The sequence below is a fragment of the Aptenodytes patagonicus genome, chromosome 1 (genome assembly GCF_965638725.1).
Source record: "Aptenodytes patagonicus chromosome 1, bAptPat1.pri.cur, whole genome shotgun sequence".
In the NCBI taxonomy this organism is placed as follows: domain Eukaryota; kingdom Metazoa; phylum Chordata; class Aves; order Sphenisciformes; family Spheniscidae; genus Aptenodytes; species Aptenodytes patagonicus.
Window position 1 is genome coordinate 67,936,725 of NC_134949.1, and position 24,798 is coordinate 67,961,522.

A 24,798-nucleotide genomic window follows, 5' to 3' on the forward strand; every position below is an offset into this window, starting at 1 on the left:
TAAAAATGTCAGAATTGCTCAAGGCAGTGCGTGACTGTAGTATTGATTTCTCTGCTCAGCTGTTTGCCCGTGAAGCCTTTCTGTCCTCGCCAGAGCGATTTACCAGCGCTGCAGGAGCTGTGCCAGCGCCCTGACACTGTGCCCACAGCATTCCTATGCCAGCGCGGAGCTCGCTGTAGGAATACCTCCAAAGTGAGCTGCTTCAGGAGAGAGAGGTTGAGGTGCATGCAAGCCAGAAGGACAAGGGTGTCAGGGCTTTCTTGCCTGCCTTCTTTCACCTGCTTGTCATGGACTAATCAAGTGGTACTTAATGCCAGCTCGTCCCTGAAATATGCTGGCAAACATACAGCCTGGAAAGCCTCTGCGTAGACTGACGCTGGATACGTGGCTGGCATGCTGCTCTCCGCTGCAGTTGCTGATCTGCTGCAATGAGGGTTGGAGTCAATGAGAGACGTGAATGAAGTGGGGGAAAAAAAAATAAACAGTGTGTGCACTTTGATCCAGTTAATGCTGTGGTGCTTGGCTGGTGCTATTTGAGATCATGTAGGACCATTTACATAAGTGGGAAGAAGTTTACATGTAGCTTGTGCAGCCATATCGTGTGAGTATGGAGAGCAACTGTAGTGGTCAAAATATAGGAACTTTCATGTAGTTTGTGAGTGCAAATAACCTACAAAATTTTTTTTCATTATCTACCTCTTGACCAATAAGTAGCAAAAAATATGTATGGTAGGAAAAGTTACATTGAGGAAAAACAAATTTGGTCAGGAAACAGTAGCCTTCACTGTGATATTTTGGTCACATTAGCCATATAGATAATCTCAAAAGTAATTCGGGAAGAAATGGGGATGGGTCATCACAATAAAAGACACTTGCTGGGGAGATGACTAATGTGTGACAGACTGCTGAGGTGGCAGATACTGGCATGGCTGGAAGAAGCTTCTGTTACATTACCAGTATGAAAATACAAACATCTCAATTTGTGCTCCTTGCTTGGAGTCAAAGATAGTTTTACTCAGCTGTCTCATCATTAGATCTTAACTGAGAGCTTTCTCATTAGGGTGTCCTAGGCTTGATGAAGGTGCCTGGCTGGAAACACGAAGCCATTTTCCTTCAAGGTGTGGGGTTTTGCTTCTTCCTCCTTCCTCCACCTACCAACCCAATCCATGAAAAATAACGTCAAAACATCCAAACAGATGCTTAAAGGGTGAAATGGAAAGAGTATTCCCTTGCTAATATATAGTCCCTGTAGAGTAAGTAGTCTTGAAGGACTTTGCTAGATCTCGGTGACTTGCTTCAAGTGATAGTACAAAAATTAACTCTTAGTAGAATATAATACGGGGGGGGGGGGAGGGGGGGATGTCTGGTTTTGGTGGATCTGCAAAGAAAACTTTTCAAGGTTGTTCTCCAGTGAGAGAACAATTTAATACAAAAATGTCAGCAGTTCTTGTTTTGTGTTCAGAGGCATTGTTTAAGTATGTCACTCTTGGAGAGTGAGCTTCCCCCACTGCTTTGGAGCACGAACTTGGCTTTGCTTTACCGTCATTTTATTCATCAAATTGCAATAATAATTCTGGGACCTAGTAGCAATGTTTTTTAAAAAACAAGCTTTACATCAAATGGAGTCAAATCGTGCTCCAAAGCTGTGTGAGTGGTAGGTTGCACAGCATGAAAGCTAGAAGAATCCTCTGTCCGCCCCCTTCTTGGTATTCTCTTGTCATGTTAAAGACTGACATGTGGAAGGGTAAGGGGGCTTAATCTGAAACACCATTCTGTGTAAACAATGACAGGATTAAAAATAAAAAGCAAATCTCAACTGTCATGGGTGTGTAGTGGCTGCTGCTTTTCATGGATGACTGAAATTATTTGTATAAATTTGCATTTTCCCCTTAGCATCTCTATAAACCTATGCTCATTTCCATGCATAGCTATTTTCACGTACAAACTGATTGGCATGTGATGGCATGCGATGTAATGCAATGTTACCTGTGTTAGCAGTAACTATAGTTACAAGGAAAAAGCGAGTGTCACCATGGATGCTCCTTACACGGGGCTGCCCAGGTGTAAGAGGTGCTTCGAGTCTCTTGTGACTGAAAGGCAAGAGGGATGAGCTCTTTGTAATGAAATGATGAAACCAAGTGCTCACTTAACTGGTAATTTCTCAATGAAATATTGATCAAATGGGCCAAGCAGTCTGCTTTGGACTGACTGACGTTTGGGATGTAGCTGGAGCCTGCTGGGAGAGGAGGATGCTGCCACGGTCCGAATAGGTATTGCTTTCACTAACTTCAGATGTCTGACGGGTTCTGGAGCCCAGGTTCTCACTGGCCTGGAGACTATCTGGAGGGTCCAAATCCCTGATTTAGGAGCGTACCTCTCCTGCTTTTTCTCCAGGTTGCTGCTGAGATGAATCCGGTCAGATGGTGTAAATACCTTCTGGTGGGCCCTCTGGCCTCCCATGAGATGTTCTGGAAAAAGGAAAGATTTTTAAATTCAAACTGTGAAGTATTCGAGCAAAGAATGCAGTATACAATTGAGTAAATATTTTGGCTTTTCATTGCTGAGGGAGGGGAGGATTTGCTGATTAGTTAGTTATTCACACAATACTATTTTTCCATCAGTATTCCCACTTGGTATTCTTGTTTGCTTTATGCTGTGCAGTACTCTGACATGAATTTAAAATTAAGAACAATTTTATGCTTAAAAACAAAACAACAGCTCTGTTAACATAGACTTTCTCTCGGCTGTGATGCTGGCTGGTGTGAGAGAGATGGAAGGGCTGTTGCACAGTTTCTAGGATGGGACTTCTTGTAATGTAGGTGTTGTGCTTTCTCGTTTTGTTTATTCTTCCAGTATAACAATTTGTAAATACACAGCACCAAGTATTTGGGGTGGAATTCTCACACTTTATTAAAAAAAACCAAACCAAAACCAAACAAAAAAAACCCCAAACAAAAACAACAAGACACCAAAAACACCCAAACCCCTAAAATTTTTGTGTAATCAGATGAAGATGAAATAGCTGGTCATGACTCTCGATGCTTAAAAACTGCCAGGTGCTTTGTAAAACTACTGATGGTGGATGTAGGCGCTGTCACAGAGCTTTGAAGGGTGTATTCTGCTGTACGTTTTGCCTTGTAAGCACTTAAAGAAAGTCAAGGCCAGGAAGAATGGCACTACAGTGTCTCTAATGCACCCCTTTTCGGGTTGTCAACCTTTGTCTCTAATGACTGTTGTTATGAATCTATTAAGGGATAATATTTATCTCTGGAAATCAGGATAGCAGCTAGTCAGCACAGATGAATTAGGTGTTTAGCCTTTTCCCAAGATGATGCTATTCAAGACAGGTTTATCTTAGCATTTGCAGATATCTTGACTCTTTCTGGCTTTAGCGAGTGTGATAGCAGATGTTGTTTGACTCTCTTAATTCAAGCAGGGATGTGTAGTCTAGTGTTTCTTTCTCAAATCGAGAAATGACTAAGAGCTAAAGAATCCCGGTGTAAGGAATGCTATTAAGTAATCATTTTTCCTGTATAAATATGAACATCTGCATAGGGTGAGGCAGCTGTAGCTGTGGTCTGCTGGCGTACTTAGCAAAAGGGGAATGGTGATGGGAGATGTTAAGTTTCACAATAGCAGTTCTGGTTAATAACTTACTATCGTTTCTATGCCTGTGTCTTTGTTTTCTTTCTTTTTGGAGCTGCCCGCAGGGTGGTGAGTTCGGGAGGGAAAGAAAGAGCCCTGTTGAAAAGTGCTCAGTCTAACACACGGTTTAAAAAAACAACAACAAAAAAAACCCCTCTAGCTTAATGTGGGCTGAACTTCCCATGAAAACTCTGCCTTAATGAGCTCAGACCCCTCAGCCCTGCTTTGTCCCAGTCAGCAGGTGAGAAAGAGCTGAGGTCCCCGGTGCGGGTGCCCTGGCTGTGACCCAGGGGCTCGGGGCCCCGATTAGTTCAGCTCTTGTGCTTTCGGCGGGAATAAGAATGAGAAAACATCTTGTCTTGGGGCCTGGATGTATTCATGCTCCTCGCCTGCAGGTCTGTGCTAGCGCTGGAAGAGGTATTTGTCCAGGAGCCAGGGAGAAAAAGCTCAGATTTAGGTCTGTCCCAGAGCTCAGAATGAATTGCTCGGAGCAACTATTGCAGTGGAGTCTCCAAGATATTTGATATTGGTAAAAATTTGATATTTTACTTCCAAGACATTTACTTCCATATTTGATAGTGGTAAAGATCTGAAAACTATTTGCAATTCAAAATCTGTCTTGGGTTTCAGTTACTGGTTAATATTTTGTCAGCACTTCATGGTAGTGACTTCTGTGTCCCAGCATTGCTTGTGGTGCACTGAATAGCTCAAAAGGGAAGCTGACATTAAGCAGGAGACCATCTGTGTTGTTAATAGTGTAGTGTTATCACACTCAAAACTCAGCTTGTGTGATTGATAATGTGATCACACTAGACCTGTTTCCTTTTTTTACAAAGAAAAAGTCAAAAAAACAACCCCCCAAAACAATCTGTATCCTTATCTATCAACTTCTGAGCCTATAGGTCAATTTAATTTTGTCAGAGGTGAAATTGAAAAGATATGGGATTTTTTTTGGTGAAATCCCTGCAGCTAGAGCAGAGGTCCTAATTAACCTTCCAATAATACAAAGGCTGCGGGAAAAGCAGCAGCAGCACTTTATAAAGCAAGAGAGGCCCCTCCACGTGGGTATTCTGGCAGGCTAGTTGGCAGCCACGTAGCTGGGATCCGAGCAGGGCGTGCATTGCCTCCTGCCCATCTGGTGGGTCGGGGAATGAGGGGTAACTCGTGGTGCTGAGGGGGAAGGAGGGAAGATCAGAGCTAACAGGTTTGTGTGAGCAAAAGGAGCTGCAGATGAGAGGACCACGATCTCTGTCCTGGCATCCTGTCACATAACTCCTAGCACTCTTCACCCAGACCTGTGAAACCCTACAGCTGTCTTAATGCCATCTTCCTTAGTCTTTCCTTCTCAGTCTCAAATGAAGAGTATTTGTTAGGGGAGCAATTCTGCTACAGCTCCTACAATGTGATAACAGGTGGTGGGAGCAAAGCTATGTTTGGCAATAAATAGCAATGCAAGGATGGTTGTTTGCTGGTCCAAGTCCTTCCTCAAGCTCAATGAAAGGATGTAGGAGCTTGGCTGTGTTGGTGCTGTTGCATCCAAGAGATGTGTCTGTGGAAAAGCACTTTTTTTTCAAAATGCACTGAATGGGAGATACAGCAGCAGAATGTGCTGGGGAAGGGGGTTCTCTACTTTCTTTTTCATTCTTAATCTTCCCCCTTCCCACAGTTAAAAACACATCAGCTCATTGTCATGCTTTATTGTTTTAAAAAGCTATTCTGACCTTTCTGATAATATTGTTGAGAACCAAGTACTGTATTGTGATGTATTAAAGTGCTGATGATGCATAAGGAGTCATAAAACTGTATTAAATGCATTAAATTTTGAGTAACTCCAGTAAAAGGCACTGCAAGAGATGGCTAATCACTCTACGTTTATGAGTTGTCTTGGAAGTAAATGGCAATATTCAGCTGAATCTGTCCACTGAAACAGCCTAGAATGAAATCTCCTAGAAGGTGATGGCATTGCGTTGCAGTGCAGTGGGAGGCTGGCAATCCAAGCTTGATTAATCTGCTCATACCAAAGTGGCATCGCTCCATGCTTCCAGCAAGCTTGTAATAGATGAGTGCATTAATGAGCCCCTGGGTAACTGAGACTAGGCTCGGGGTCCGGGGGGGGAATCAGAAAGGATAAATGTTGCTGACTCTGTTTCTCTTTCTTATGTTACCTCTACATATTTTTTCCAAGCAGTGCTTAAGTGATCCCATGTTAAAGTGAGCATTTTAAAATGCCTCTCCACGTCACTAACAGTAGCAGAGCTGTTTTGTGTGGCTTTGAGTGGCTGGGTTATTTAAGCCTTTTTGTTTTGTTTCCCTGAACTTTCTCCACCTGAAGAATGTTGTGATCTTCAGATGTGAAAGACTGACTCCTGGTTAGTTGCTGCTAGACTATGCTGAGTCTTACTACGTTAGAGAGATTGAGACCAAACCTCCCTTGGGGGCCGACCAAGTGGTCCACTGAGCCATCTTCTTTTGAGTGGATTAAATTAACTGGTTGGTAAAATTGTGTAGAGGTCTCTGAGGGCTGATAATAATTTGCGGTCCAGAAAGTTTGGAAATTATTCTAGTCTTAAGAGAAACTGTTTCAGGAAGCTACTTAGCTTTTGCAGGGTTGATTGTCTCTTATTTTCGCTTTCTGAGTATGTTTAATAAAAAAGGGATTGCAGCTAAATTTAAGCAAACTCTTGCATTCAGGACTTAAATTTCTGTTTTCCTTTCTTGCAGTGGCTTACTGATAATTGTCTTGCTAATGCATTTAAATTCTACTCCTTAAAAATGTATTATCTGGTTTATTTTGTGGGAGGTCATCGGTTTCACAATATTGTATAAAACTGAAACCAAATCCTCCTGTCTGCAGCTGCAGTGTTAAATAGAGCATCATTGTCATGTGGTGAGCATGGCTGTCAAAACACTTCGGGCAAAGTGAGTAACATGAACAGTTCTTCTATGTTAAATATTTATAGAAGAAAATGCAAACTCAGAAGGCTGCCAGCAGACAGACGTACTGCTTAAATACATTGTTGTGTTGGTGAGGGCATGAATCTTCACACAGTAGCTTTAGGAAGAAGACAGCGAGCTGTTTCTTTTTACGCACAGTCTTGATGGTGTACCTTTTCTACACAGAAATATATATGAAAAGGAACTAGAAGTTTAAAACTTCAGAAGAAAAACAAGAGCTCTAGGCAAGTGATTTGCCAGCCGGCTGCCCCCGAAATGGTCCGTTCTCTTTGCCCACTGGTCTTCTGCTACAACAGTCATAGCAAAAGCTCAGCACAAGCCCTCTCTTGCATGCCTAGCCTCAAGGGCTGGCATGTCTTTATTTCAGGTCCTCTGGTGCAAACAGGTGGTGAACTACAAGCGGCGAGATACTGAGAAGAAAACCATGTAATTAAATCTGGCACTGTAGTATAATAAATCTCTGTTGTATTCTTTAGCTTTCTAGACGCCTTCTGAGCAATGCACAATGGCTGTGATTAATGACTATTGTATTGCCTTAAATAATAAGCTTGAGCCTTCAGAGAGGTGACATAATTTAGCTGTAATGAGCGTCAGCTTTGTGTGTTTGATCTCAATGCTTTGAATTTCAGCGTCGTTGTTGCCATGTCCTTGAGAGATTGTTTTATGCCAAAGAAAACCAGTAAAGAGGGATGGGGGGGCAATTTCTTTGAAAGTGTGAAGAATCCAACCAATCTGGAGGACATTGACTTTTTTGTTGTATCTTGTCTTTAAATATGCAAGATGAAAGCAGTTGGATTGTTCATAAACTGGACCCACTGTTAATGAGAGAGATTTTCTCTTTGACAAAAGTATGCCTTGCTGAGAGGTGTCTGCTGACAGTACCAGTGATGGGTGTTTCCTTTTGTGTGTCAAGATGCACCAAATACCCATAGCGGGGAGAAGGCTTTTCGATCCTTTCCACACCATCGCCCTGTCCGTCACCTCCTCAGCAGGCTTCTCTGTTGTCTTCTCCCTTGACTGAAGGCAGCAGCTCTTTGATATGAGCTCCTACCTCTTCACATTTCTGTTTCGATTGCCTGGGTTCAGCTCACACAGAAGAAACAGGAGAGAAAACATGATATTCTCTTCCTTGCAGCTACCTGTAAAGAGCTTTCCCTGTCTCTGTGCCGTGTATATGCACAGCGCTTCGGCAGAGCTGGGAAGAGAGGGCTGAGAAACTACAAAGCACATCAGACCTAATTATTCAGCTAGCATAAGGGCCTTTCTTTCCTGCTCAGGATATTCGCTCTTGACTGTGCGGGTAGTTTGACTGACATAGTGTGCTGACTTCAAAGCTGTTGCACAGTACCGTGTAAATGCTTCAAACCCAAATCCATCTTCCTTTGGGCAGCCTGGCCCAAACGGGCTGCCCTAACGGCAGGGTTTGGCAGGGCTCGTAAGTGAAGGGTCAACGCAGACTCTCCACCCTGTCATTATTTTTGTGGGGATGGAGGGCAAAGGGATTTAAAATCCCTCACCCTTTCCTATTAAGTCTGACTCATTTTGTCTGGTTTAGCATTGTGGTAGAAAGAAACATAATGGATTTGTTAGGGTCAGTGCTTCACAATGTAACGGTTGACTTTGATGGGCAATAGGGCCTAGTTTGCCACTCCAGACAAAGGATTTGTAGGTCTTGCAGGCTGCCATCTGTTTCTAAAAGCAAGTTTTTGTGGAGAAGGGATGCAGCTTGCATGCTGAAAAAGTTGGGTTTTTTTTTCTTGAGAACTGCTGAGCCTTTGTATTTGAGCTTTTAATTTCAAAACTAAGCGCAGTTTATTAATAGCAGGACTCCCCTTTTGCCCTCCCCCAGGCAAGCTGGACATCCAAATCTCATTAGTGATGGGTTGACGTCTTCTAAAATACTTATATTTTAGAATATACATACTCATCTCCCACGTGTGTTCTATTCTTCTCTCCAGCCCCCACCCAAGCTCTCTGAAATGCAATGTCTGGCTGCATTCAGGTTGTTTGCTTTTATTCTGATACATAAGCATATAAGGCACAGATTGGAGAAGAAATAATGTTCAGCCTTCATTTGATTTTTCACTTGTGCTGAAGTTTTGTCTTGTGCTCTCGTAAAAACAACAGAAAAAACAGTTGATCACACTCCACCCCTATAATCCAGACTGGAAAGTCCTACTTTTCTGCAGTGATTCCACTGCAGAGTCTCTTAAAATGGCCAGCTGACCTGTAAGGCTTAGACATGCTGACAAGTACGATCTGTTTATGTGCCATGTGTTAACCTGACTGTTAATGGATTGTTTCTATGTATAACTACTGCAGGTAGCACAGAGCTGCGCAATCCAGGTCTGGAGGGCAGGAAAACATCCTGCTGCAGGACTTAGCAAAAATAATGAGTAAAGCCTCTGCAGTTTTCTTTCCAGCTGGAGACGAACAGGACTGCCAGCACTGATAAAGAGGTCCTGGCTCGCAGTCCTGTCCTGCCCGTTTACTTAGCTAGTTGCTCTCCTGATACAATGCGGGGGGAGGGAGTTGATCCAGTCCTTCCTAACACTCTTATGGTACATTTTGTTTTGTTATTATGGGAAGTGGTTAGTGTGGCTGCTGTAGCTGTGCAGGTACACATGTGCATCACTGAATATGGGGCTGGAAGTGCAATGCTCCCCTCGTTGTGGCAAGTGAGTTAACATGCCGCCAGTGAATGCCACATTAAAAGCGTGGTGGCAGCCAAAAGAAACTGGCACCTTCCACTTGCCCCCAAACACAAGACCCTGTGTACCGTGCCAGAAACGCCTGCCTCCATAGCCATCCCAGGTGCCTTGGCACCATCCTGCGAGCCAGCGTTTGCCACCGACACTTTTTCTTTGTTTCTGCTGGTTGCCAGCCACTAGCAGAAAGCTGGCAAGCCGTGTGGGGACTCGTGCTCCCATTGCCGGAGTACCGTATTTCTGGCTGTTTCTGGAATTAACCTTTTCTCCATACTCGCTCCCAGCCCTGGTGAGCGGCATGGTGCTGGGGGCTGGCACGGGAGAGGGGGCTGCCGGCTTGCCTGCTCTGCCCTGCCCACCGCTGGGCAGATGGAAACAGAGCCATCCGCAGGTGAGCAGCATGACCGGCTCAGATTCCCTGCCCTGGCTTTCCTCACAGCTCTGCACCTGAGCCAGCACTGCTTGAGCATGGAGGGCTTTTCTTCTGTGCAGGCAGCTGTGGAGAGAGGAAGATTTTTTTGAGCGAATTAAATGAATAAAATGACTGCCTTTGATGTGGTAGCCTGGTTCTGTACCAAGCTTTCTACTGCAGGAAGTGATAGCCTGCCCCTCTGCCAGATTTTCCTCCGAAGTCTGTTAATGGCTCCTGCAGAGCAGCCCCTGACTGCCTGTGGAAACCACGCCAGTGGTGTGGCTTTGCTTTGCCTAGGTCAATTCTTCCACCTCTTCCCAACCCCCACATTTATTCCTCAAGGGTGGGACTCTTCAGGTTTCATCTTGAGAGGTGAAGACAGCATCTATATTCCTTGGAGATCCCATCCTCAAACACGTCAGGAATATTTTTGTCAGAGGTGGTTCTGCAGCTGGTGTGGAGCACCTGTGCTGAGGGAAGGCCGCTTGCAGCAGAAGTCCCTGTCTCGCTTCTGAGGAGCTGAGGTCTTCAAGGTCCAAAGGGTGGCACAACAAGCCTGGAAAACACTCTGGATAAATACCTGAGGCCCAGAGAAGCGGCATTCCTGGTCAGTGAGGGCGTACCCAGCTCTTATATAAAGACCAGAGCTGATACGTAGTAGGCAGTCTGATCACAGGCTGCTTCTACTAATACAGGCTCCTAGGTGCTTTACCTGAGCATTTTGTGGAGTTTAAATATTTTGCCAAGGCAGGGCTTGTCAGCTCCTGCCATGTAATCTAGCCATCTCGGGATAGCTGATGCTGGTGATTTTCTTTGGAGATGTGACGGTTCAGCCATCAAATGTATGCTGCAGGAGTGAGCCCATCCAGCTTCCTCTAAATCCTTTCAAGCAGCAGAAAAACTTTGTGTCTCCTTTTAGGTGCAACAGTGCCACGGTGTTGAGTCCTAACACCTGTATAGGATCCTTGGAAATATGCTTGTCGAAGCCCAACATTTACATGCAGTTAATTTTAAATTACCAAAGCTGAGACTCTCTTGGTTCTCTTCCACTAAAATACAGGGTGACACAACAAGCTTCACAGAAGTGTCATCATTAGTTTAAGAGGAGCAGATTAAAATTGAAGGTGTTTCGTTTAAGAAAAATTTTCATAATGGGATGCAGTAGTCAATGATGCATTAAGTACTTCTAGGTGGTTGTGTTATCACTATTTAAAATGAGTGTTGAGTTTAAGAAGCCAACGTGCTCTTTATGGTCCATTTGTGGTCTCCAGGCTTTTGGGAACGTGTGTGTATACTGCTCCTTGGGAGCTATCAAACTTGCTGCAGTGGTAACTGTACAATCCTCTGTATCTTCTCTTTTTGTGTGGTCTTTGTATCTTCTACACCTTTAAAAAAAAAAAGGGGGGGGGGCAGGGGATAAAATACTTAAGAGCGAGGACAAAAATGGTGGAAACATCATTTGTAGAAACAGCAGTTGATTTAGTGGGTTTAGCCAAAGAAGCTTTGGCTCTATCAGAGGAGAACTTTTCTGCTGTACTTAATTGAATTTGCCAAGCTGGAACAAGCCCTGGCATAGCAGTTTCAACCCCTGCCTTTGCTAGCCAGCAGCATTCAAAGCTGCAGAGAGGTGATGAAAAACGCTGAGCAAATGCTGTGTGAACTGGAGAACCAGCACTGAAATGCCTTCTTGACCTGGTGGTGATGGTGGGTCATTTCCTTCTTCTGAGTCAGTTTGGGACATTTGGGCACGTGTCCAATGCACAAAAATGAATCTCTTACCGCAGGCAGCACGGGTTGCCACCGCAGGGATTTTCTTCCTTGCAGAGGTCTGCGTGCGCGCTCAGCACCGTGCAGGCGGGTGCCTGCACAAGCTGTGCTCTGGAGAATGCATCTGATCTGATCAAGCCTTTATGGAGAAGGAAAACTGAGATTAATTGCGAGCTGCAAGAGGAAGCCAAGAGTTTTCACATCCAAGAGTTTTACGTCCCATTACATAGGAGCGTTATTTGTGTCTGGAAGAATAAGGGTATAGTAGAGGAGTCTAAATCCTAAATTTTAATCCTGACGTGGCATTGATTGTAGGTCCCGAGGAGCTTTATGTTCTGTCTTTCCTGCAGTCTACTGGAAAAAATGTGTTATTTGTGCAAGGCAATGAAAGTGTTGGCTATGAAAGCTGCAGTTATTTACATGTACAGCTGGACGGTTCTGAACCAGTTCAGCAGTGAGTGGTTTCAGCCTGCCTAGTGGGATGGTGGGGGGACTGACATCCTACCAAATTAAATGTTACCCTAATTGGGAAGGGGAGGAGCGGTGTGCAAATGAATGCCTTCCATTTGAGTTCATTTGGAGCCATGGATGTAGGAGCTGCTGTTTTTGTTTGATAAACTTGATAAACCTCATCTGCCGTAACAGTGATTTCAATTGGAGGAAGATAAATTGAGGTGGAGAAGGAAATTGGAGGGCACAGGCTCAAGCCTGAGCAGGAAGGTTGTTTTAATAACCTTGTAAAATGCATGTTGCTTTGGTTTGGGATGAATGCCAACTCCTCAAAGTTTTTAAGGTAAAAAGGCAGAGACCTCTAGTTGTTCAGGTATATTTGAATATAATATTTGAATATACTTGAGATGCCTCTGAGAAGCAAGCCAAATTTCAACCGACAGAGCAAGGCAGAAGACTATGTAACTTCCTTGTGAAAACAGGCAGGCTCTCTGCTGGGTTTCTGTTCTCAGTCCTAGAATGAGAGCTTTCTGTTTGTGCTATCCAAAATACTGATTAGTAAGATGTGTTGACAAAAAGGAGGAATTTCATGCAGCCAGGGGAAGAGTGATGTAGTTATCTGTGGGCATGGGTGTGCCTCTGTGGGTGTGTGAGATTCCTGCCCTGGATTAAGGGAGGTGGTGTGTGCTTCTGTTGGACCCAGAGGAAATTACTTCAAGTGCAATGAATAGTGTTTGGGGGGGGGGTGTGTGTGTGTGTGAAGAATAGGAGGCAATGAACACAAGTCTTTTTCTAACTTAGGGTTATCTTTTAGGTTTGTTTTTTGTTTGGTGCACCACATTAAAATAGCCCAGATACAAAGCTTGAGGTTAAAAAGCACACTAAAACTGGAATACAGACTGCTGTTTGGAAAAGCGAACTTGCAGAAATTCATGGAGGAGAATAAGTCTGTAGCCTAAGAAATAGGCAAAACCAATAAGAGACCTGATAGTTTTTCCAGGTTATAAGGGGAAAAAAGATTATCAAACAGAAGAGTGATGCTGAAAGTCAAATAGTATTACAACACTGTCAAAAATCCTTAAAGATGCACAATGCCTGGGAGTCTGAGGGTGGTGGTAGCTGTTCTTTCTCCACATCAGTGGGGAAGTGTGTGTGTGTGTGTGTGTACAGATGCATGTGCAGATCCTCTCTTCCATCACAGCTGAAGGGACCCCAGATAACCTGGGTTGTTAGAAAATGGAGCTTCTGCAGGCTCACAACTCTTTGTGACCCTCTTCCCCTCACTAGATTAAGAATTCAGCGGAGTTTTCTGATAGGCCTAAATGAGAGACGATGACCTTGATGGCCAACAGGTAGAGCTTCAAGAAGAATCATGGAAATTTAATGGCTTCTTGTGTGTTTTTTCTGCACCAGATCTGAGAATTAAATAACTAACAATCTTTTGCATGGGGTGTCCAGTCAGTGATCTGAGCAAAGAAGCTTACTTCATTTGGTGCCAGGGCCCTTGCAGATGAAGCATGTGCAGTGGCTTTTTTTTATGGTACATGACAACTGATTCTAATGCTTGTTCAAGAGCCTCATTATTCCACAAGTCCTATTATTCCACCAGGAGTGATCCTTTAAATCTCTCTAAACTTTTCACTTATGTTAATGGTAGAAATTTTGACACCTGGTTCCCTCACTCTGTCCCTCAGTTCACTAACAGAAAGTTGTGGAAACATGAAACAAGAAATCAATCTTTTGGGGTTGGTTTTTTTGTGTGTGTGTATGTGTGTATTCATGATAAGTCAAGATAATGTTCTTAACTTCCTTAGGACTCTGAATATAAAATCCATATTTCAAAATCTATGAGGTAAGGTGTAAAAAGACAGAAATGGGAGTGCTTTTGATAAATGTTTCTAAGAGGATTTGTTGAGATAGGTGATGTATAGGGATTACCCCATATATATATATGTGTATATATTTGTACTACAAGATGAACTAATGTTAAACCTCTGACAGACCAAATCACAGTATTTCTTAAATGGGTACAGCATTTACATTTTTCTTGCAATATGGCTCTGATGCAGAGTCATTTACCACGAGTTTATCCAGAAGGCTTGGTTTGTGCTGTGAAAGCACAAGCTCAGTTACATCCACGTTCACCAAAATGTTCGGTGGTCTTAGAAGTGACTAATGGCTGACAGCTGTCTTTTTTTCTTTCCTTTTGAAGCTAGCAGGCAGCATGTCATCAGCCAAGGTGGTGCTTTTCAGGGCTGCTCAATCTTTGTCCCTACAGTGCAGGTACGACATAGTTCTGCAAGGTGATGGGTGGCTTCCGAAATAGGCTGCGAAAGTTGTCCTGCTATTGGAGCAGTGAGTGAGGACTGAGTTAGCCGTTTCGGTGTGGTGGTGATGGTTACTGCAGCACTGGCAAAGCAGTGGCTGGAGGAAGAGTAGAGTTGCAACTGTTCATGACAAATTTTAGGGAGATGTGTGACTTGATTGGGATTGGCCTGTCTGGTGGCACTTAACTGCACAAAAAGACTTAGCTGAACTATCACGCTAAAAATCTCGTGGATGGGAGCATGGAACAGATTTTGACAGTTTTCAAAGACTTAAGTCCATTCACTGATATCTGAAATTCTTTCCTTCAAAAACAATTTTCAAAACAAGTTTTCTTATTCTTCAATCTTTGACTCTTGTATTGGAGTATTAACAAAAAGGAGAGGGATATCTGAGGGTCTGTAAGCTTTTTTTGCAAGAGGGAGTCTGGTGGAAGAGGCCTCATAGGACTTGCTCTGACAGAAGTAGATAACCTTCAGAAGAGTCCTCTGCTCTGCAAGTTTTGTCTTTCTCCACAATACTTAACCTGTCTAGTAGGAAAAAGGTCTTACAACTCTCTTTGCCTTCTGTCTTACCTTGCTACCTCTCCAAAGAAAAGTAGTTTCCTTTTTGAAACATACCAATTTAATGTAAGACAACTAATTGTGGTTGTTGCCGTATGTTGTATTACTGGGTTAAATTTAGTTGGAAGGCTGAATTAAAAACTAGGTTGTCTCATTCAGGCAATCCCACGTGTTGATTAAGTAGCTTGAGCTGCAAATGCTGTTCCGTGCTGCGTATCACTATCTGCCTAGATCGCCAAAGGGTCAATCTAATGCCAAAGAGGATTCAGAGTGCTTCCTATTACCCAGTAATGGTGGATAACTTGTATATGGCAATTCCTGTCCTGGTCAGATGGACTGTCCATCTTGTGTAATAGCTGGAATATGCTGTTGCTATGGAGTATGATTCATTGACAATGTTATAAAATAGCTCTCCCTAGCGGGGCACATCTTCATGGTTACCCTTTGGAAAGGTTGATTTACATACTGAAATAGTAGGGAGCTTGTGTGTGTGCACGTGCATCCTTCTGCTGAGCCCACTGTCCTGTGATGGGTGGACATGGGCAATGGCCAGTCAGCTTTTCATCCTCTACAGATATCAAAGGGAGTTTTTGTTTTGCTGTCTCCTATGTACCCAGAGTTGCTCTCTTCATGAGCATCCCCAGCCTGTGAAATAATTCAGGTGATGCCTGTGTAACTTCGTTCAGTTTGTTTGATGGATGGAATTTGTCCCCATCACTGTATTACATTTCTTTTGCAACTTTTAACCTTATTTTGGAAAGTGGTTTAGTTAGTTGTGGGGGGGAAATCACAGCTTGTTGAGACATAATGATATTTTTGGAAGTGAGAGAGGAGGATGTAGCTATTTGGATTGCTTCCTTGAGGCTGCCAGATTGACTTTCTGAAGACTGTACCAGTGCAGGCAGAACTGGCATTTTTGAAGAATGTGCTTACTGCTCTTTTACACAATATTAGGAAACTCTTCCAGCTCAGGAAGGTGCTGTGCCCCTCCAGTAATCCAAGAAGCTGCAGCAGCAGTGCATGCATTGCCCCTGAAAAGGAGCCAGTGCACCCTGCCATTTTGGAAACCTGTCTCAAATGGTACAGCAGCCTCTCAGTGCATGGTTACTCATGCTCAACAAGCCATGGCCCTTCAAACAGAGGCAAGAATATGAAGAAATAAAATATCAAGCAGACTGAAGTTCAATGTAATCACTGCGTTAATCAAAACTGCCCTGCTATTTAGCACAAAACCAGTTGAAACAAAGTAGTGGACTCATCAGTATGAATTTCATCTATTTGCAAATGATTCCATCAATACTTTGCTCTTTGATGTATTCATTTTATCCAGCTCATTTGTTATGTAGCTATTATTTCTCATGAGCCAGTCTCAGCCCTCCATAGGAGGCAACTTGCTATGGCAAGACTCAGTTTATTAGCGTGTTTGCTCACTGCAGGTCTGCCGATGAAGGTAGTTGTTTATAGGCCTCAAGTTTGGGCTTGCCTATAGAAAATTCCAAGGAGAGCCCCCAGAATCCTTCTAGGAAGAGCAAAAGAGAGCTTCTAGGTCCCATTTTAATTTGTGGTTTTTATGTTGTGGTTGGCTGAGGGTTCAGCAGATCTGCACCTCCGAGCACCTGGGAAGCAGTGGCACAGACTGACAGAAGAGGTTTGGGGGTGCTCCCTTCCAGAGTCCTGCGCTCAGGCTGCATGCTCTTCCCTGCCATTCCCTTCTCCCCCCTCCTTTCTAGGCAGTATCCCTGAGGTCTCCCTCAAGAGGAGTAGAGATACTAAAACCTTGTCTTCTGATGAGAATTGATGCACAGCATCTGTGGGGTTGAGGAAGGAGAAAGTCATCTTGCTAAAACTCTCCTCACAAAGGGAATGTTAAGTACTTTGGCTATTTAAGGAAAGCTTAAGGTCCCGCTATTTATCGTGGTTGCCTACAACAAATCTCTTGTGAAAGAAAAGGGGGGGAAATCTCTTTGAAAATTGTGTGAGCACCTGGCATGGGTAGGACTGGATGCTGTGTGACTTCTGAGTAGCTGCTCCTGGACTAGTTGTCGTTGATGAGAAGATTAAACATCCTTACGGTATAAAACATAAGCTGATGTATCTTTTCAATGTCATCCTGTAGTTCATATTCCAAGGTCCTGCCACAGCTTCAGTTTACAAGGACAAACCTTTTGATTGTATTGCAAGGCCAATAGCAGCTCTAAAGGGCTGTGTGAAGGAGTGCATTCTTCTAGAGCAGAACACAGGTCACTGCTTTGCTGTGTCTTGGAGAACTGCAGTAACTGGCTGAATAAAAAGCTTTTGCAGGTTGCATAAACTATTTGGTACGGCATGGCACAAGGTAATGCAGCACATTGTGAAATGTTAATGTAGAACTTAAAATCTTGCTTTAAAAACTTGTTAAACTTTAATTACAACAAGCATGGTTTAGACAACTCATTAAAATGTTAGAACTTTATGTTCAATGTGTGAGTTCAAGCAGGAGAAGATTGTCTTGAAATATGCATGCAAACAGGATTTCCCCTGCCCTCCTCCTTCAGAATAGTAGGGAGGAAGTATCAGAAAATAAAATATGACATTAGCAGTGCCAGTTACAGGAATCTGCATGGATTTGTCACTAGGTTCCTATCCATAAAACAGCTTGCCTCAGGAAGTAAAAAGCAGTTGTTTGTCACCTTCTTAATAGGGCCCATAAATCTCTCTGACCCACTGAAAGCTGCAGAGCACAAGAGGAACTTTGGTTCTGTAACGCAGTTACAAGGTTCAGCGTGAGATTGAGGAAGTCCCTGTCCACAGTCCCAGGATTTGTCCCTGTATTTTATCCAGCTGAGGATCGGTCAGGTATTTCACCTGACAACATTGAGCTCATCCCAGTCAGATGAGTGGTGTCACCAGGGAACTACGGAGTTACAGTCACCTTACGGGTCTTGTCTCTGGTCGTTTTACAAGCTTCTTGGCTTAGCCAGGCATGACGTTTTTCCTTTACTGAAGTGTTGTCAATGGCATGGCACCATTTGAAGTAATGCACAATCCTTAATGTAGGCTCTGAAGGACTGTATGTAGCGATTGACTTGGCAATGCTTTGGAGCACCCCATTTGCAGCTAGGTGGTCCATGTCTCTGGTATGGAGAACTCTGGCACTGTTGCATACATCTCTAAGAGGGCCTTTTGTTCTTGGTTGCAGCAATTATGGTTCAGTGGTTCTGTAAAACTGGTAGTTCTCTTCATTTGATCCTTTATTTAAAAATAATGACTACATTAAAAAAAAAAAAAAAAGAAAATATCCCTAGCTCATTGCAGGGATGACTCTTCCAGAGCAGTGAAGAGCCTCAGGCTCTTCAGGTGCAGGCTTCTCTCACTGCAGTAGTTGCCTTGGTGTAAATTATAAATGCAGTCATGTCAAATAGCAGCATATTATTGGACTGCCTTGCAGTAGCGTGTGTGTGGGAGAGGGTGGGAGGGAGGGCAGAAATGAGCAGTATCCTCCTAAGAGGAAGTCGTAGGCTACACATTTGGAAAACCCCGCGATTACCCCTTCGTAAGCCACCTTTCGGTAAGGTAGCTATGGGAACCTTCTTTCAAAAAGAGGTAATTAAATATTTTTCATCATCCTACATTTCAGGTTGGGTTTCACGTATTTCATTCTTCCCTTCCTTTCTTCTGTGTCCTAACAGTTTTCTTTTGCAAGTTTGGGGTCTCAAATGCTAGATAGAATGGCTGTCTCTTATTGTCATTTTTTGAATCGGTGCACATGAAAATCTTTCTTTCTTTAAATAAAAATTTCCACTATTCAGAAATGTAAAACTACTTCTGCCTGTGAAACCAGAGACAGTTTCCCAGAACTGTTTAAAGCTGGTGCTGCTTGCTTCCTTTTCCTCATATCCTCCCCATCCTCCAGGTTTCTTTTTAACAGAAGGGACTGAAACCATCTCCAAGGCATCACTAGCCTACCGTGCAATGCACTGGAGCTTGTGGAGACTTTTATATCGTAATTAACTTGCAGATGTTTAACATGAAAATTTTATATGTGATTTTATGTATAATTTTTATATGAATGTAGCATCATTTACCATCTGTAAATAAAACAAGGACAGGGCTTTGCATTAATAATGAGACTTGTTAATCAAAAGAAATGTGAAAATCTGAAACAGAGATGTCCGAGATCCTTTTGTGGCACTCATAGCAAAGTAAATCGACTCAGATGCACAGGTGCTTAGAACAACAAGGACACAGGAAATAGAAAACTTCAATTTCTCTCTTAAAATAAAGCCAAAATTAACTATGCATAGCTTGTGGTGCCTATTTCTAGCCAGTATAAACCTTCTTGGTAGACCACCTGTAGTCTCTTCCTGACAACAGTCCAGCAGTAAAGACTGCTGGCTCTGGGTTAGATGTGAAGAGCTTGGAGTGACATGAGCCCACGTTTTACTTGGTTTCTCTGATGCTACAAAGATCATAATTCTGAAGCTCTGATGGCAGCTCTGAGGCAATTAGAGGTGACCAATGTTATACAGAGCATAAAAGTACTGGGTTTTTTTCATGTTACTTACCACATCAGCTGTACTTCTGCAGGGACCCATGGGGTCCCAAGCACTCCTGAAAACTTGATTACTACAGGCAAAGCAGATAGTGGCCTGTGGGAACAAAGTCTCAGCGTTAGTTAAAAGTGAATGTGTGTAAGACAGACCAGAGAGTGTGTTTGAGCAGTAGCAATAGACAGAAAATCATAAACGGGCCAGTGAAATGGTAATGATTAAAGTTACAAGAAAAAGAGTATGGATCTGTCTGATCCTTGCTAAATTCTTGACAAGTGATGCTAAGGCAGCTTGGAGAACAGAGTATTCATCTCTGCCTGCCTCCTCCCCAGCCGGAGCCTGAGGAGCAGGGACACACATGAGAAATTAAGCAGAAGATTGCAGTCACTTTAAGGAAGGCAAATCCTGTTCCCTAAAATGTATGTAGATGGTTACTTAAGCTTCATTTTATATTCTGCTTCATCTCTGATGTGGCCTTGCAGAGATCCCGTAATTTTTGTAACTGCTTGAAATATTTCAACACTCCTTCTGAATTAAGGCAGCAAACTGTACCGATAAGTACCAAAAGATTATTTACTTTTTCTTTAGATTGTGGACATAGTAATTGCATAAAAGTTACCGTATTCGCTAATTTATAAAAAAGGGACGTTATGCTTTCCTATTATGTACAGACCTGTCCCTTGTAACAAATGCAACATGAACACGTTCCCATCTTTTTTTGCCCAGTTGTTTATTGTAGTACAGTGTTTTAAATAGTTGTTACTGAATAATTGAACATGTCTCCAAATATGCTTTCACATGAGTCTTATTGTTAATGTGCAAAAAGTAACAGACGCTTTAATATTGCGGCTATCTTAATGTTCTTTAGGAGAAAGGTGTAAGTCCATAGGTACAGGGTACCTAGGTACACTTTTCTGATCCGTAATTTTTTATTTTACTTGCTCCTGAGTGCTCCCTTTAACATCCCTAGTCTATTTGGGCTATGTATTTGGTTGGCTTTGTTCCTCTGACTGGATTTCTTTTAAGATAGCTGACTTCTGTTTGTTCATATTTCTTGAAAGAAAGATGATGAGCCAGAACTGAGTCATTTTATACTGTGAAGGATTAAGTAAAATTTGGGGTACTAAATTTACTAGTTTGGGTGAATGTTGCAGTGAAGTTGTCATATTACTGAGGACCGTCACTGTTCATCCAGTCGTCTTGCTGCGGTCCGTTAAACAAAAGGACAGCTACAGGAAACATATGGTTTCAGTTTTAGGGGCACAGTGTGTTAAGCAATTCACAATTTGTGTTCTTAACCTGTTTATTGTGCCTGATTTTTAGTAACCTCCGTCAGTAGGGTTTGTTTGTTCTAGGGTGGCTTGTGTCAGGCTTCCCCCTGCCAATTTATTGGCTGGGCACTGCCTCTGTTTACAACACAGATGTCTGTCTCCTACAATACAGTCATACAGTTCCCATTCAAACTGAGCTTTTTTTAGAGCTGTTCGAATGTTTTTGATATTCAAGCTCACTGCAGTCTCATAACTTAGCTATCAGCTGAAGTGCAGGCTTTTAAATGAGACTCTTCACTGCTGTTCCTATGGTTACACTGGAACAGAAACCTATTTAAGGAGCCAGAAGGGCTCAGAAAATCTTCTAGTAACAGTTGCTATCATTATTGCAACTTTACAATTTCCAATTTATTCTTTCATTTTCTTTGCAATATTTTCTCTTTAAGTGGAAGCGTATCTTTCTGAGGATTAGTGGCTGCTACTATTGGAAAACAGTAGCTAGAAGATGATGGAAACAGACCCCCCTGGAAACAGGTTTTTGTTCTGCTTGCAAGTGGATTTATTCCCCCCCCCCCCCCTTCAACCACAGTTAACTTAAACTGCAAAGCGCTCTTTATGTGCAACTCTAAGAGATAGTCCCTGGGTTAGTTGTAGGTGACTTGCATGCAAACTACAAACCAACGTCAATGTACACCTTCCTATCAGATGGTGGGCGTAATAAGTGGTACGTTAACTGCTATTGTGGGGAAATAATACGTATTTAAAGCAAACAACCAGCAGTTCCTTGAGCGATGGAACAAATAGAGCTCAGGACTCCTGTGGATTTGCCTTGTGCATGATTGATTTTTACCGTCTGAGAACGAGCACGAGCCTTTCCTCGCAGCTGGGGCATTTTGTGGTGTTTCTCTCATGTCGTGTCTCCAGGGGGAAAGCGCACACAGCAGCACTGGTGGGAGCTATGGTGTCCTCTTCCCTCTCTCATCCCCACCCTATGCTCACCTTTGGGTTGGAGCAGAGCGGTCTCCCCACTTACCCAGTTTCACTGTCTACTTTTGCTAGCACAAGAGCATATCAGGTCGTCACTGCAGTCTCTGGGTGCTCATCCCTTGGGCTCCCTGGAGAGGCATGTGGGGAGGTTAGGGCACCGGGCTGCTCTTGCCTCGAGGTTGGAGAGGACACAGCAGGGTCCAGGCGGCTGCTGGAGGGGTGCAAGGGAGAAGACGCTTGGCAGTCAGCGATGGGACTGCCCTGTGTCCCTCTTGACCCTCCCAACGTTAGTGAGAAGCTGGGACAGCCCCTCTCCATCTCTCCAGGGTGGTGCCAAGCAGGTGACCGGCTGCTCCTGCGGCACCTGCCTGCTGTGGGTCTGCCTTGAGCTGCCTGTCTCAGAGAGCCCCTTCCTCTGCCTAACTTTCCTTGGGCAGCAGACTGAGATGTCACTTCTGTTACCTCACTAACGCTGGTGAATGCAGACAGTTTCCACTGGAGAGCAGGGTGAATGGTAGCTGTGGGAAGGCATGTTACCTGCTTGGGAACTGACCTCCTGGGGCTCATTCTGGTTCCTGTTTAAAAGCATTGCCCTTGTGAAAACATCCTCAAGCCCTGTGGCATGAGAGCAGGCTGAAGTCAGCTTTTGTACTGCAAAAAAGCCCAGGGTAATTAGACGTCTATATAAATAACACTTGAGGACACATTAAAACAGAAGAATGTTTATTCTAGCTGCTCTCTGGATACGTGAGTTTGCCTTGCTTTTTAGATTATTGTAAAGGGTGGATAGAAGATCATCATAAAAGAGGAGCAAAGAAAATCGGACCATAATCACATAATGCAAGCTTTCTTTATTTTATAATACTGTTTGCGACTCAAGTAATGTACAATTTGTAAGAGTTGTCAAACCAAAGAAAAAATTAGAGTAAAGAAATACAGAGTTGTAACAGAGATTGTTTGGGAGGGACTGAAGGGAAAGTGGCAGGACTACAAATTGTGAATTAGGGGTCTGCTTCCTGCTCTGAATAACTTCAAGCTGTGTTATATAGCGTGGTGCCTACTGGACCAATCCTTGCTTGTATCTCAGTGGTAAAGTGTCAAGAATACCTGGGGCCAGTGGGGTTAGAAATAGCAACAAGCAATTGGGGTACTGAGAGGGAAAGCAGCAAAGCAACAAACTGTAGCAATATATACCTATTTTTCAATCATGCTTTGTGATAAATTAATTGCTTTTGGTGGTGGACTCTGCCCTTTGAGTCAGCAGCTTGGCTCTGACCTGTGGATGTTACCTGGCACTGGGGTCAGGGCTCCCTGGGGCTTGGGGTGCTCTCAGCCCGTGTCGTGCTGCTGCCAGGGAGCCAGCCTGGCTGTGTCCTGCCACGCACAGCCCAGGAGCGGCCACCTCCTCAGCACCACGCTGTTTTCTCCAGAATATCCAGAGGATAGAGGGTTTGGCATAGTGATGGTGCTCCAGTGCCCTCATTTCTGGGATAGCCACCCTGAAGAAAGGGAGTATCTTGTGTCCATCCCTTGGCCTGAAATCTTCTCTATTGTGAAGCAGCTTGAGGTAAACATAAAAGATGTGATTTATTTAATTAAAAAAAAAAGATTGAAGTGCAGACAACACAGTTGCAAAGCTGAGTTAAACAGGTGAACAGGGATGAAAGGAAAACTAGAGCTATCGTTTCTTGGACTACCTTCTGCCAGCCAAACAGCTGGCTGTCCCTCCCTGCTTTGGAGATCCTCTTATCCCTCTAACCCTGCCTGATCTCCCCAAGAACCAGCCAGCTGTGTGCTGGCCTGGTACCTGGCTAAGCCTTATGTGCTAGAGGGCTGATGGCAAATCACTAGAGTTTTCCATATGAACCTTATAAATGTATATGGGGTGTAACCATGATCAATGCACCTCACATGCTATGAAGTTTCACTTGAGACCAGCAATGACGGTAGTCAGTCACTCGGGGTGATGGTCGGTTTGAAGGTAACTTGTGCAACTTAGTCATAGGGAATAGAGTAGCAAAGTGATTAACAAAGCTCATTTGAGTGCCTGTTCTCTGAGGGATGATGGAATGACGAACGCACTGCTGGACCTGAGACTTCTGCTAAGCTTCATCTGTAATGTTTCAGCGGAGGTGAATTTCCAGCACTGGCGCAGTAAATAACTCTGCCATGGTAAATTTACTGAACCATTTAGTGAGGGTTGCTGACTGCTAAGAGACTGGCCTTTCTCCCCAGTCTGCTACTTTCAGGGAAGTGAAATTATTGTTCCAGAAGCTAGTGGTTTATCGGTGTTCATCTTGAGATGCTTAAAATCTCCTTCAGTCTTTGATATGTTTATCTTTATGTAAACACAGTAAGTCTTGGAGATAAAATGGGGAACTTCAGAAAAGCTGTTAACTGCATGAATAAATTCTGAATTTAAAATTAGTAACACTTCTGTCTTGTGAATACATAGACATGTAAAGTTCATTTTGTACTTCCCCCTCCCCTTCTGTGTCCATCTTTGTCTTTTAACAAAGTTTCTTTTTTTCTTCTCAGCATAATCAGTAAGACTGGCTTTTTCTTTTCCCTGTGTGTAAAACCTGTCTATTGAACGGCTGATGAGGAAAAGGTGTTTAGACTGTGACCTGAGGCTGGTTTCTGCATGGCCAGGTCATTCTGCAGCGAGTTCCCCAAGCGACTTTAAATGCAAAGTTCCTTTGGTCTACATCTAGACACTGAGAACTAGTGGGAAATATCAATTCCTTCTGTTTTCCTACTGGGCAAGATTTAAGTCTAAGACGAGCCAGCGAAGAGTTTAGTGAAATTCCTTCTTTTGGCAGGATTTTGATGGGAGTTGCTTGCGGGGATGATGAAGTAGCAGCTAGTAGCTCTGGGAACCTTGTTGTAATACTGAGAGCCATACTCTGCCCTGCGAAGGGTGACATGCCTTCTTCCTCTGCAGGTACCCAGATAATTGGAAGATATTGTTTATTGCCAAAGATAGCTGCCAAAGTCCTTCAGGCGTGTGTTTTACTTGTTCTTAATAAAGTGGAGAGAGGTGCTACCTTTTCAGTCAAGGTGCTACAGTTGTCCTAGAACTTGGGTGCCATACCTGAGTGGAGAGGAGGGACATCTCTTTCAAAAAGAGTAGGATGCAAGAATTGATTAAGTTTCATGTTTGACTCATTTACAGGAGTCCTGTAG

General features: G+C 43.5%; 1 protein-coding gene across 3 annotated transcripts in view; it reads left to right on the plus strand.

Annotated features, from left to right (window-relative positions):
* Window positions 1–24,798, plus strand: part of DENND5B (DENN domain containing 5B) — a 118,752-nt gene that overhangs the window by 7,265 nt on the left and 86,689 nt on the right. The window contains exon 1 of one of the 3 annotated variants that reach the window (XM_076340674.1): window positions 18,384–18,407. The exons of the other annotated variants lie outside the window; for them this stretch is intronic. The gene's annotated coding sequence lies outside the window, so the exon portion shown is untranslated. Of the gene's footprint in view, window positions 1–18,383; window positions 18,408–24,798 lie in introns of those variants that run through there. 3 annotated transcript variants of the gene reach the window in all.